Raw genomic sequence first — 14,701 nt, forward strand, 5'->3', positions numbered from 1 at the left:
CTATAAAGCATAGATACAATTCCCTGTTCCACTCGTAACACTTCTCCATTATTTGCCGTAAGCTAAAGATCTGGTCTTGACAACCCCTAAGAGGCCTAAACCCACACTGATTTTCATCCAATTTGTCCTCAACTAATACTCACACTTTCCTTTCAACAATACCTGAGAAGATTTTACCCACAACGCTGATTAAAGAGATACCTCTGTAGTTGTTACAATCTTTTCTGTTTCCATGTTTAAAGATTGGTGTGATTACTGCTTTCGTCCAGTCTGATGGAACCTGTCCCGACTCCCGCACCATTTCAATTATCCTGTGTAGTCATTTAAGACCTGACATTCCACTGTATTTGATGAGTTCCGACTTAATTTCATCCACCCCAGCCGCTTTATTACACTGTAATCTATTGACCATTTTCTCCACTTCCTCAAATGTGATCCTATTTCCATCATCATTCCAATCCCATTGTACATCGAAATCTGAAACATTACTGATCGTATTTTCACCTACATTGAGCAACTCTTCAAAATATTCCCTCCATCTGTCCAAGGCATCAACAGGATTCACCAGCAGTTTTCCTGACCTGTCCATAATACTTGTCATTTCCTTCTTACCTCCCTTTTGAAGACTGCTAATTACACTCCAGAATGGTTTTCCAGCAGCTTGACCCAAAGTCTCCAACCTGTTTCCAAAGTCTTCCCAAGATTTTTTCTTGGATGCTGCAATTATCTGTTTGACTTTGTTTCTTTCTTCAACATAACTTTCTCTGTCTATCTGAGTTCTAGTATGTAGCCATTTTTGATACGCCATCTTTTTCTTTTTACAGGCTGCCTTGACTGTGTCATTCCACCAAGCTGTTTGCTTCATCCTACCTTTACACACTACTGTTCCAAGACATTCTTTAGCCACTTCTAGTACTGTGTCCTTGTACCTAGTCCATTCCTTTTCCAATGACTGTAATTGACTACATTCAACTAACTGGTACTTTTATGAGATCACTGTTATGTACTTGTGCCTGATTTCCTTATCCTGAAGTTTCTTCACTCTTATCCTTCTACGTATGGACCGGACCTGCTGCGCTTTCGGCCTCACAATACCAATTTCACTGCAGATTAAATAGTGATCAGTGTCATCAAAGAACCCCCTGAAAACACGTGTGTCCCTCACAGCCTTCCTGAATTCCTGATCTGTTATTATATAGTCAATGACAGATCTGGTTCCCCTGCCTTCCCAAGTATACCGGCACCATACTGGCACAGAAATCCAAGAGTTGTTTCCCGTTACTGTTGGCCTCCATATCCTCTCCAAATTTACCCATAACCTTTTCATACCCTTCTGTTCGATTTCCAATCCTGGCATTAAAATCACCCATGAGCAGAACACTGTCCTTGTCCTTTACTCTAACAACTACGTCACTGAGTGCGTCATAAAAACTATCCATCTTATCTTGATCTGTCCCTTCACAATGCGAATATACTGACACAATCCTAATTTTCTTGTTAGACACTGTCAAATCTATCCACATCAGTCGTTCATTTACGTACCTTATTGCAACTACGCTGGATGCCATTTCTTTTCTGATGTAAAGCCCTACACCCCCTTGTGCTATTCCTGCTTTGACTCCTGACAGGTAAACCTTGTGTTCTCCCACTTCCTCTTCTTTCTCACCCCTTACCCGAATGTCACTAACAGCTAAAACGTCCAACCCCATCTTAATTGCAGCCTCTGCCAACTCTACCTTCTTCCCAGAGTAGCCCCCATTGATATTAATAGCTCCCCATCTCGTTACCATTCGTTTGCCGAGTAGTATCTTAGGAGTCCCTGGTTTGTCAATTAGAGGTGGGAGTCCTTCACCTCCAAAGGTCCGAGGCATTTTGCTCTGATTGTTGCCAGCATCATATTTAAAGTACCAGGGAAGCAGGCTAGGGACTCCGTCACCTCCAAAGGTCCGAGGCATTTTGCTCTGATTGTTGCCAGCATCATATTTAAAGTACCAGGGAAGCAGGCTACTAGCCTTACTTGCCCCGGGTCCCATTGGGATTTACCCCTAACGGTTGAGGGACTAACTGGTGGATTTGGTAGTCTTTGCCGTCTGAGCACAAAGGTGACCACGACTCAGAATATGTCCAAGATGCCCAGCCTTATTCCAAAGTAACTGGTATCCTGACTGTCAGGACCACTTACTTGGCCACTCATAATTTGCCCGTGGTTCATGAACTAGGATGTGACAACAGGAACCCACACCATGAACCACTTGTTAAACCTTTTAAATTTTTTTATGAGAGGTTTTGGTCCAACATGAACCATCCTCAGATGGTAGCCCGTCCAATTATCAGCAAAATTTACGAGCAGCGTCACTGGATAAAATAGTCCACTATTTTGTCCTGTGACGTAGTATTTAAATTTTAGTATTGATTTGCGAAGCAAAATTTACGTCCTACGTCACAGGATAAAGTAGCAACGTGACTTTGGATGTAAATTTGCTGGTATTCGAGAGGCTACTGTTTTAACTGATACAGTAGGTCTGAGTAACTTGAAACGAAACCGGTCATTCCACAAAATTAAAAAAAAAGAGACTGTTTTATAACCACTGGTTGCGGATTATCTCCAAGGACATTATATCAGTTTTTGACAAAAAGGTATATCTGATAAAATATAATAGTTTCACTGCAGACGTTGATAAATCGTATATCGTTACACACACAATTGTAAGAACTATGGACAGTGTTTCAGTAAAAAAAAAAAAAAAAAAAAAAACGGTGTGAAACCGCGAATCTCTAAGCAGCCACTCCCTACTGAAGCTTCATGTTCCATCTAATGAGTGGGTCAAGATAAAAAAATGTACTCATTTGTGTACAGTCTTCAATGAATATTGCAACAAAACGTACGTTATCTTTGAATTTCGTGTGCTGCATCGTTCTAAATGCATCAGAATAACGGGACAGAAGTTGAATGAGTGTACTGGACTCGAATGGGTGAAAGTGTAAAATCAGTTGTTATGGAACGCGGATGCAACACTTAAATTTGTTCTGAGAAAGTGCAATGCCTCTGCAAAATAAATCACATACAATAAAAGAGTGTGAGCCGTTCTAGACGTAGCTGCGCGTTGTGGGATCCTTACCAGAGAGGACTGTATTTCATTTTATATTATCGCTAAACAGGACAGAGCGTGTCACGGACATGATAGATGAGTTGTTATGGCAACCATTAAAACGAAGGCATTTTGTTTGCGGCGAAATCTATTTACAAAATTTTAGTCAGTAACTTTCTTCTCCGAATGAGAAAATATTTTTTTGACTCCCACCTGCGTAGGGAGAAACGACCATAGTGATAAAGTAAGAGAATTCAGAGCCCTCACAGAAAGAAGTATATGTCCATTTTGCCAGGTGCTATTAGACCGTGGAACGTTCGAGAAATAGTCTGAAAGCAATCCTATGAACCATCTGTCACGCGCTTAAATGTGAATTTCAGAGTAATGATGCAGATGTATTATACACTCCTGGAAATTGAAATAAGAACACCGTGAATTCATTGTCCCAGGAAGGGGAAACTTTATTGACACATTCCTGGGGTCAGATACATCACATGATCACACTGACAGAACCACAGGCACATAGACACAGGCAACAGAGCATGCACAATGTCGGCACTAGTACCGTGTATATCCACCTTTCGCAGCAATGCAGGCTGCTATTCTCTCATGGAGACGATCGTAGAGATGCTGGATGTAGTCCTGTGGAACGGCTTGCCATGCCATTTCCACCTGGCGCCTCAGTTGGACCAGCGTTCGTGCTGGACGTGCAGACCGCGTGAGACGATGCTTCATCCAGTCCCAAACATGCTCAATGGGGGACAGATCCGGAGATCTTGCTGGCCAGGGTAGTTGACTTACACCTTCTAGAGCACGTTGGGTGGCACGGGATACATGCGGACGTGCATTTTCCTGTTGGAACAGCAAGTTCCCTTGCCGGTCTAGGAATGGTAGAACGATGGGTTCGATGACGGTTTGGATGTACCGTGCACTATTCAGTGTCCCCTCGACGATCACCAGTGGTGTACGGCCAGTGTAGGAGATCGCTCCCCACACCATGATGCCGGGTGTTGGCCCTGTGTGCCTCGGTCATATGCAGTCCTGATTGTGGCGCTCACCTGCACGGCGCCAAACACGCATACGACCGTCATTGGCACCAAGGCAGAAGCGACTCTCATCGCTGAAGATGACACGTCTCCATTCGTCCCTCCATTCACGCCTGTCGCGACACCACTGGAGGCGGGCTGCACGATGTTGGGGCGTGAGCGGAAGACGGCCTAACGGTGTGCGGGACCGTAGCCCAGCTTCATGGAGACGGTTGCGAATGGTCCTCGCCGATACCCCAGGAGCAACAGTGTCCCTAATTTGCTGGGAAGTGGCGGTGCGGTCCCCTACGGCACTGCGTAGGATCCTACGGTCTTGGCGTGCATCCGTGCGTCGCTGCGGTCCGGTCCCAGGTCGACGGGCACGTGCACCTTCCGCCGACCACTGGCGACAACATCGATGTACTGTGGAGACCTCACGCCCCACGTGTTGAGCAACTCGGCGGTACGTCCACCCGGCCTCCCGCATGCCCACTATACGCCCTCGCTCAAAGTCCGTCAACTGCATATACGGTTCACGTCCACGCTGTCGCGGCATGCTACCAGTGTTAAAGACTGCGATGGAGGTCCGTATGCCACGGCAAACTGGCTGACACTGACGGCGGCGGTGCACAAATGCTGCGCAGCTAGCGCCATTCGACGGCCAACACCGCGGTTCCTGGTGTGTCCGCTGTGCCGTGCGTGTGATCATTGCTTGTACAGCCCTCTCGCAGTGTCCGGAGCAAGTATGGTGGGTCTGACACGCCGGTGTCAATGTGTTCTTTTTTCCATTTCCAGGAGTGTAGATTCCTCTCTCATTCGAGAGGGCCAGGCTTCGAATCGCCATCCACTTATGCCTTTGGCGATCCACCTAACTATCTTATGGTAAACGACGGGGTAATAACTTTGAAAAAGACGCAGCCAATTTCCTACTCCAATCCGAGCGTGTGCCACGTCTCTAACGACCCCAACATCCACTTGACTTTAATCTACGATCTTCCTTCCTCTGGCGTAGTTGACAGTATATTTTTTCGTACTAGCCTAGTTGACAGTTCCATTTTACGTGCAGTATATCGAAGTCTTCATCGATGCTGGGAGCTGTGGTCTTAACTTACATCCACTGTCTGGATTCCAACCCAAACCGTAAAGCTCAAATATTTCTGCTAAATGTTGCAGACAGTATGCGTGTGGTTATTCAAAAAATGTTTGAGTATTTCTTCGTTTAGTCTACGCTTGCAACTGTGCAGAGGTGCAAAAGGAATTTTTGTTTTGGAACTTTGGTTTCTTTTCATTGCCATTCGAAAATTCTTGGAGAGAGTACGTAAGTGATACAACGGCCGTGTTGGTTTTACTGAAGCTTTTACCTAGGATGATGATACTCCGTGACAGAGCGTACGGGAAGGTGCGGAAGACCAGCACCGCCATACTAGGCAAGGTCCTAGCGGAGGTGGTTTGCCATTGCCTTCCTCGGACAGCAATGGGCATGATCGATGATGATGAAGACGACACAACAACACCCAGTCATCTCGAGGCAAGGGAAAATCCCCTAACCCCGCCGGAAATCGAACCCTGGACCCCGTGCTCGACAAGCGAGAACGCTACCGCAATACCACGAGCTGCGGAGCTTTTAACTAGGATAGGACACGCTAAACCAAAGGTCAAAGTGGTCCCACTCTCAGGAAATGACCACAAGGTAGCAAATGCAGGAGAATCTTGTATCGCTGCCCATGGTAAAGTCCAAGTGGAGGTGATCCGTCGTGGTCGTCCTCTGACCTATAACGAACTGTCAAGTGTGTATCTGTGTCTTAAGGATGACTGTTACGAGTACTTGTACAGTGATGGGTTTTGTTATGGATGAAGGGAAAGAAGAGGGTGTAACCTAGTGTCGGTACTCTAATCACTAGCAGCACCAAGGGAGAGGCCGAGCTGAACGCTCCCTTCAGATGGACGGATCATATCCAGTATCGTCACATGTCTTCAGTTCATGAGACATTGCGGAGAGGTTTTGAATTTAATCAGGTCATTATCACAGAGACTAGTGGCCATCAACTTTACGCCACCATCTCTTCTCCCTTCCCGGATAAACACTGCCAGCAAAAATTTTGCTCCACCAGGACACGAACCGACTTATCATCGAGTCGAGTGCCATCACACAGGTGTGCGTTTGCGACCACGGTACGGAGACGGGTCACGCGCTAAATGTGAAGGTAAATATTGGTACACTGTGCTGGTTCCGCCCCATTACCTGATGTTCCGTGACCTCACCTCTACTGTAATGTAATATTGTACATAAACGCTACGTATAAATAATCCACACTGGTGGATTCATAGAACGACGTTACCTACTGTATCTTCTGGAATAAACTGACTAGCAGAGTCTCCCTCATTTTCAGTCTTTTCTACATGTATATGTACCTGGATATTCGGAACCAGACTTAAGTGCCTGGCTGAGGATTCATCTAACCACCTTCACAGTCATTCCCTGTTATTTCAATCTGCCGCGCAGGATTATCCGAGCGGTCTAAAGGCGCTGCAGTCATGGACTGTACGGCTGGTCCCGGCGGAGGTTCGAGTCTTCCCTCGGACATGGGTGTGTGTGTTTGTCCTTAGGGTAATTTAGGTTAAGTAGTGTGTAAGCTTACGGACTGATGACCTCAGCAGTTAAGTCCCATAAGATTCCACACACATTTGAACCACATTTTTATTTCAATCTCGAACAGCGCGGAAAAATGACCATATGTATGTAGCCTTCCGTGCGAGCTCTGATTTCCCTTATTTTATTATGATGATCGTTTCTCCTTATTTAGGTCGGCGTCAATAAAATATTTTCGCATTCGGAGGAGAATTTTGGTGACTGAAATTTCGTGAGAAGGTTCCGCCGCAACGAAAAACGTTTTCGTTGTAATGATGCCCACCCCAAATCCTGTATCATGTCAGTGACACTCTTTCTCTTATTTCGTGATAATACAAAACGTGCTGTTCTTCTTTGAATTTTTTCGATGTACTCCATTAATTCTATCTGGTAAGGATCCCACACCACGCAGCAGTATTCCAAAAGAGGATGGAGTAACGTAGTGTAAGCAGTAGATCTGTTACTTTTTCTAAGTGTTCTGCCAATAAAACGCTGTCTTTGGTTTGCCTTCGCCACAGCATTTTCTATGTGTTATTTCCAATTTAAGTTATTCGTAATGGTATTTCCAAGGTATTTAGTTGAATTGACGGCCTTTTGATTGACTGATTTATTGTGTAACTGAAGTTTAACTGATTGCTTTTAGCACTCATATGAATGACCTCACACTTTTCATTATTTAGGGCCAATTGCCAATTTTCGCACCATAACGATATCTATTGTAAATCGCTTTGCAATTTATTTTGATCTTCTAACGAAATTACTAGACGATAAACGACAGCATCATCCGCAAACAAGCTAAGACGGCTGCTCAGATTGTCTCCTAAATCGCTTAAATAAGGAACAGCAAAGGACCTGTAACACTACCTTGGGGAACTCCAGAAATCACTTCTGTTTTACTCAATGACTTTCCGTCAATCACGAATCCAGTCACTTAACTGAGACGATTCCGTAAACGCGCAATTTCACTACAAGCCACTTGTGTGCTACAGTGTCAGAAGCCTCCTCAAAATCTAGAAATACGGAATCAATTTCACATCTCTTGTCGATAGCACTCAACACTTCATATGAGTAAAGAGCTAATTGTGTTTCACAAGAACGATGTTTCCTAAATCCGTGTTGACTGTGTCAATAGAAAGTTCTCTTCGAAGTAATTCATCATGTTCGAACATAATATATGTTCCAAAATCCTGCTGCATATCTATGTTAATGATACGGGTCTGTATTTTAGTCGATTACTCCTACTACGAATATTGATGTGACCTCTACAGCTTTCCAGTTTTTGGGAATGGATTTTTCGTCGAGCGTGATTGTTAAGAATGGAGCTATTGCATCAGCTTACTTTGAAAGGAACCTACTTGGTGTACAGTCTGGACCGGAAGACTTGCTTTATTGCTTCACTACTTCGAGGTTATCTACTTCCAAGTTACTCATGTTGGTAGCTGTTCTTGATTCGAATTCTGGAATATTTACTTCGTCTTTTTTAATAAGAACTAAGTAAATTTGCTGTAGAACATTCAAGCTACATTGACTTAAAACTTCATATTGGTTGTGCTTCATGTTAATATGTGATTTAGGAGGTGCTATGGGAGTCAATTTGGGGCAGAACTAAATTACCCAATTAATGTTACAGTGGTGATTGACCGTCATATGAAGACCGAAACCTGATATGTCAGATACTTATTGACGACCAGTTACAGCACGTAAGATTATAATGAGATCCTAACAATTTCAACATTTCAGCATTATTCATTACTATGACGGTGCCAAAGTCTGTGCAGATATTCATATTATGCCAATCATTATGATGTAAACTGAACGATTTTTTTCATTCTGCAACGTACTGGGTGGTTGGTAATTTGGAATATATTCGTAGCAACAACCAAGGTCTACAGTACCCCTTGGCAGTGTAAAAATTTGGGCTTCTAAGTCAAGGCAAAGTCAAGGCAAAGCTCCGGTAATATATGTCAGATATTTTGCTATCCACAAACGCACTCATCAAAACCTGTAGATAATCTGCCTGCACACATGTCTGGCCTTGTTATCAAGTGCTCAGACCACACAATCAAGTATGGAAACATGCTTGAAAATGTTTTTGAAAGAATTGACATAGGATAGCAACAGCAATCATAAAAAGAACTACTATGTGACAAATTCTGTGGCCCTTGTTAAAATTCTGCTCTTTGATTTACATCTAAAAGTAGTTCAAGCAATACATCAAAATAACACAGCAACAATGTTCTGTAAGAAGAAGTTAAAATGAGTTCTTGCTGTACATTCGAATATTAAACTAAATTATACCTTAAATTACTCTTTTTTGTTTAATTTAAAAAATTAATCCCTTGATTAATGTAACAATGTGAATGACGGTTCAGTAGTAGTTAAGTTTGCATCAGCTTTTGTACATCACTGTAATTCGTTGTATTTTAATAGAATAAGAGGTTTAAGGAAAAAAGTATTCTAACGATAAAGCGTTTGCCTGGATATGGAGAGATTGCGGGATCGAATCTCTGTCGGAGCACGGATTTGTCAGCCTTCGTTTTAACTTAGCTTTCACCTCTCAACGATGAGAAGGGTCGCCAGAAACAACAAGTGGTTCGGATTCCACGTCAAACTGTGGGTCACCTTTCCCCGGTTCGATAACTGGGGTAGGTGAGGGACACGCAAGTCACCGAAGTGGCGTCCAATAGGAAGACTTGCACCAGGCCAATGAGCCACAAGAAATTATTGTTATTACCTAGAGAGTGGTCAGAAACAGTGTGAGAAGCTGTAAAGCGTGTTTCAGGGTACATTGTGCTTAGAAATAATTGCTAAGAAAAAATTTGATACGCTGCACCGTTTCCGATTGAATTGGCATTGACGTTAGCCAATTAGGTGGTTGAGCGCGCAAATTCAGGCACTTGCACGCGCTAAAATGCAGTAACACCGAGTGGAGTAGTGTAGTGGTTAGCACACTGGACTCACATTCGGGAGGAAGGTGGTTCAAACCCGCGTCCAGCCATTCTGACTTACGTTTTCTGTGATTTTTCTAAATCGCTTAAAGCAAATGCCGGGATGGTTTCTTCCAAAGGCCACAGCCCCTTTCCTACTCCATCCTTCACTTAGCCGACCTTGCGTTGCGTCACTAATGACCTCGTTGTCGAAGAAACAGTAATCTCCTCCTCCTCAAATGCTCATTATCAGTTGAAATGTGCCTTTTTCGGAACTGATCAACCCTAAGTTTCTTCGGTTTGAGGAAACCAAACAAAGAACATGTCTCGCGACAGACAATACCTCAGGCAGTCTACTAGAATTTGAGTGCGCAACGACCTGATTGGTTAACTTCAATGCTAAATAACTGGGAAACGGCGCAACGAGTCGAAATTTTTTCTTAATAATTTTTTTATCAGTAAAACCTATCCTGCAACAACCTTACAATCTTTTTATGCTATATTTGACCTCTCTGTACAGTATTGGAAATCGGTATAAACGCTTAGGTATCTTTAGGAGAATTAACGTAGTCTGCTGCAATAGTCATGAACAGTGTACATGCAAGAGCATCAGATACAGTACACTGATAAATGCAGTCAAATAGTATCCTATTTGATGTCAGTAGTACAGTATGTAAAAGACATCATCGATTCCAGTAGTAGAAGGTGGAAGTCAGTATAAAGGCAGTAGGCTCTTTCTGATGTTAGTGTGTGCGTACGTGCCATTACTGCAGGTAGGAACCAGATACCATTAGTGACAGTGTGTGTTGTATACGTAAACCACGATTGTGACAGTCCCAGGGGGAAAACAGTTACCATGAGATGAAAAAGCAAACATCAGTACGCACATGGATATGTGACTCTCTAATAGCCAAATCGCCAATAAGTTGAGCTGTTCAAGCACAGTGATTGATTATTTCGTTAGATGGAGCGCACGATATTTACAGAATGTAAAATATGGGCTGAGATTATTTGAAGCATCGAAACGGTTCCTCTTGCGCAAAGCAAGGGCAACAAACCTTTCTTTTCTCAACTTGTTGCTGATTTACAGTTGTCAGCAACTGCCACATGCTTACAACATATTTTGTCAAATGACAAAAACCTTGCACTGAAGAAACGACAGGAGAAACCTGCTCTAACACCCAAACGTAAGCAGGCTAGATGGGAGTTTGCTGAAAAACATATGTCATGGACTTATGAATGGGCTAAAGTGATTTGCAGTGATGAGAAGTGTTCCGGCGTAACATCAAGGGCCGGCACGTCGGCCTGAACGAAACAGCAGAGAAGGCTGTGAGACGTCAGCCAATGGAACGTTGTCTAGGACGACACCACGACAGGAGCGGCACCTATACGAAGAAAATATATGCGCCGCTCGGGCTAGCCGCGGCAGCACTAGAAGATGTATTTGAAGATGGTACCTGTTCTTTCGGACATGTCCGAAAGAACAGATACCATCTTCGTATATATATATATATATATATATATATATATATATATATATATATATATATATATATATACAGGGTGTTTCAAAAATGACCGGTATATTTGAAACGGCAATAAAAACTAAACGAGCAGCGATAGAAATACACCGTTTGTTGCAATATGCTTGGGACAACAGTACATTTTCAGGCGGACAAACTTTCGAGATTACAGTAGTTACAATTTTCAACAACAGATGGCGCTGCAAGTGATGTGAAAGATATAGAAGACAACGCAGTCTGTGGGTGCGCCATTCTGTACGTCGTCTTTCTCCTGTAAGCGTGTGCTTTTCACAACGTGCAAGTGTGCTGTAGACAACATGGTTTATTCCTTAGAACAGAGGATTTTTCTGGTGTTGGAATTCCACCGCCTAGAACACAGTGTTGTTGCAACAAGACGAAGTTTTCAACGGAGGTTTAATGTAACCAAACGCTTACTTTCCATGTTAGAGCTCATTTTATTACTTCTCTTCAAATCACATTAATCATGGAATGGAAACACACAGCAACAGAACGTACCAGCGTGACTTCAAACACTTTGTTACAGGAAATGTTCAAAATGTCCTCCGTTAGCGAAGATACATGCATCCACCTTCCGTCGCATGGAATCCCTGATGCGCTGATGCAGCCCTGGAGAATGGCGTATTGTATCACAGCCGTCCACAATACGAGCACGAAGAGTCTCTACATTTGGTACCGGGGTTGCGTAGACAAGAGCTTTCAAATGCCCCCATAAATGAAAGTCAAGAGGGCTGAGGTCAGGAGAGCGTGGAGGCCATGGAATTGGTCCGCCTCTACCAATCCATCGGTCACCGAATCTGTTGTTGAGAAGCGTACGAACACCTCGACTGAAATGTGCAGGAGCTCCATCGTGCATGAACCACATGTTGTGTCGTACTTGTAAAGGCACATGTCCTAGCAGCACAGGTAGAGTATCCCGTATGAAATCATGGCGGTGAATCGAGGAAGTACAGTACATACTGACGAAACTAAAATGAGCTCTAACATGGAAATTAAGCGTTTCTGGACACATGTCCACATAACATCTTTTCTTTATTTGTTTGTGAGGAATGTTTTCTGAAAGTTTGGCAGTACCTTTTTGTAACACCCTGAAAGGCTCACCGGCCTTTTGACCATCTTCTTCTGTGCGTACACAAAAACAGTGTCCGAACTCTTACGCGAATCGGCAACACGCCGCGAGTAATGAGTTTAATGGGCAAGGGCACTATGAATATAGTGCGGGAAAACGAGTTGAGAATGTGGGTCTCACGGGAGGCGTGCCAGAGATAAGTCCCTGCAGTCGCAATATCCTCTGTGTCCTCCGTGGCTGAGATGCCGGCACGGTAGCTAAGCATGTTCCGTCAGAGAGTTAGCTGCCCTCTGTTATAAAAAAAAAACTGTGTGAACGGATCAACGGAGAGGCTGAACGGGTGTCATCGGACGACCACCCCGAACGAATTCAACGATCAAAGAAAAAAAACAGAGAGTCTGCCATGTAAGCAGGAGCTCCCGGGTTCGAGTCCCAATCGGGTCACACATTTTCAACTGTCCCCGTTGACTTACATCAACGCCTGTATGCAGCTAGGGGTATTCATTTCACTACAAGAAGAGCCTTGACTTGTGATCAATATTAATTGCTTGCATAGAAATTGTATTTATCGAAGGACATTGATTATTTGCATGTCGCCGTTTGCTTGCGACACTTCATTGTAAAACACCTGGGTTAAGTATTGTCAATTCAATTTACTGTAATAAACTCCATTAAGAAGATTTGCTTGAATGTTGTCTAGCTATCCGAGAAAACAATTTCCTAGGCAACCTACATAAGACGACTGGGCAGGATCCCACAAGAAGAAATTTAATTTAGATGGACCGGATGGATTTCAGCATTATTGGCGTGATCTGAGAACAGAGCAGCAGGTAAGAAGGAGCAGAAATGTTGGTGGTGGAAGTGTGACGATTTCTACGCTAACGATAAATAACGCATTGCTTGGCGAAACACTACAATGAACTCTCATAACACGTGCATTCAGACGTTAGAGGTAGAATTGATTATAATGCATGAGGACCTAAAGAAAGGAACATAAAGGATCTGCACAACCAAAAGGTGGTTTGAAGATAAAGATATCGATGTCCTTCCCGGCCTGCACTTAGCCCGGATATGAACGCCGTGGAAAAACATTTTGGCAGTATTTGCAGGACCTGTTCATCACAATGGAAGGCAGTCTGAGGCCGTTACGTGAGCTGAAAAGAGCGATACGAGACGGGTAGGCGACAGTTTCACTGCAAGAACTACAAACCCTTACTAAATGGTTGCCAAAGAGAATTTTTAAGTTAATTAGGAAGGACAGGGTTTGGACAAAGTACTAACAATGCAATAATACAACAGGAAACTCAGGAAATGCAAACGCCTTAGTTTGTTACTCGTGTTATGAAAGGTACTACGTAATATTATCTTACATGTATCTACTACTTTTAAAATAAATACGATGCAATATGCTGCAGACGTCGTACTATTACTGTCTAATGATCCCTGCCTTTATACTGATTTCCACTACTGTATATGCATAACTAAGTTTCAACGGAAGCTTCGGAACCCGAGTAATACTCGCACTTATCTGGTTCGTTCTACTTCCAAGCAAAACACCTTTTTTTTTCAACTATAGAAGCAATGGGCCTTTACTGTATAATGTGGAAATACAGTCCAACCAAGGTAAGTGGTGCCTGGAACGATAAATTTGCATTGAGAAAATACTTATCCGGCAGAACGCCTGGTTGGTTGTTCCTTATACGTTTGCTCAGTTTTTGTATAAATGAAGCTAACAGGGATTGTTACAGGTTTTGTATTTAATGTCTGGTTTTTCATTTGTCCTTGGTATGTGGATAATCCAGTTCGTTACCTCGAAGAACACAGAACCTTTCTACCGTCGCCATCAGGCACAAACTTCACTTAGTTGAGCCATACGTTTGTCATTCACATCACGCTTGGGGTTCTAGCAGGATAAGAAAGAGTGTCGTCAGTACCTGCAATACAATTCCGTTCAAGTGTTGACCATGGGGGGACATATTAGAGGCCTTGCCGAGCAGAGCAGCACTTCGCGTTCTTAGGTCCTGACCAGGAGCACCAGTGTGGTTGTGCAGCAGTGACTGTATGTAGTGCAATCACTTCTGCGGTGCCGAGTGAAACCAGCGCTGCCTTGCGACTCGTCAGGAGCTGGGCGGGTTCCCGCCACTACTGAGCGAAGAAGCCGTTTGGCGTAGACCGGCGGTCTTGGCAGCCGCGATCGAACTGCGGGGGAAGAGGCTCGTGGGCAGCGCCGAATTCGCGCATGCGCAGAACGCCAGGCCGTGAGAACCCTACGCGATCTCTGCGCACTCAGATGCATCCAGACAAGTGCGAACGACAGTAGCTAGATCTCAGACAAACTACAGGCATTTTCATCTTTAAGAAAACTAAACAACTATTTCCACCAGCTTTAACTGAGCATTTAATTCTCAATAGTCTCCATGT

The 14,701-nt window shown here is 43.7% G+C and overlaps 1 protein-coding gene across 1 annotated transcript in view; it reads right to left on the bottom strand.

Moving 5' to 3' along the window:
- LOC126092415 (ATP-binding cassette subfamily G member 4-like) overlaps positions 1-14,463 on the bottom strand; it is a 417,403-nt gene extending 402,940 nt beyond the window's left edge. Inside the window, exon 1 of the mRNA XM_049908002.1 lies at positions 14,215-14,463. The gene's annotated coding sequence lies outside the window, so the exon portion shown is untranslated. The remainder of the gene's footprint in view (positions 1-14,214) is intronic.
- Between the last annotated feature and the right edge of the window lie 238 nt (positions 14,464-14,701).

Source organism: Schistocerca cancellata, chromosome 7, assembly GCF_023864275.1.
Source record: "Schistocerca cancellata isolate TAMUIC-IGC-003103 chromosome 7, iqSchCanc2.1, whole genome shotgun sequence".
NCBI classification, from domain to species: Eukaryota; Metazoa; Arthropoda; class Insecta; order Orthoptera; family Acrididae; genus Schistocerca; species Schistocerca cancellata.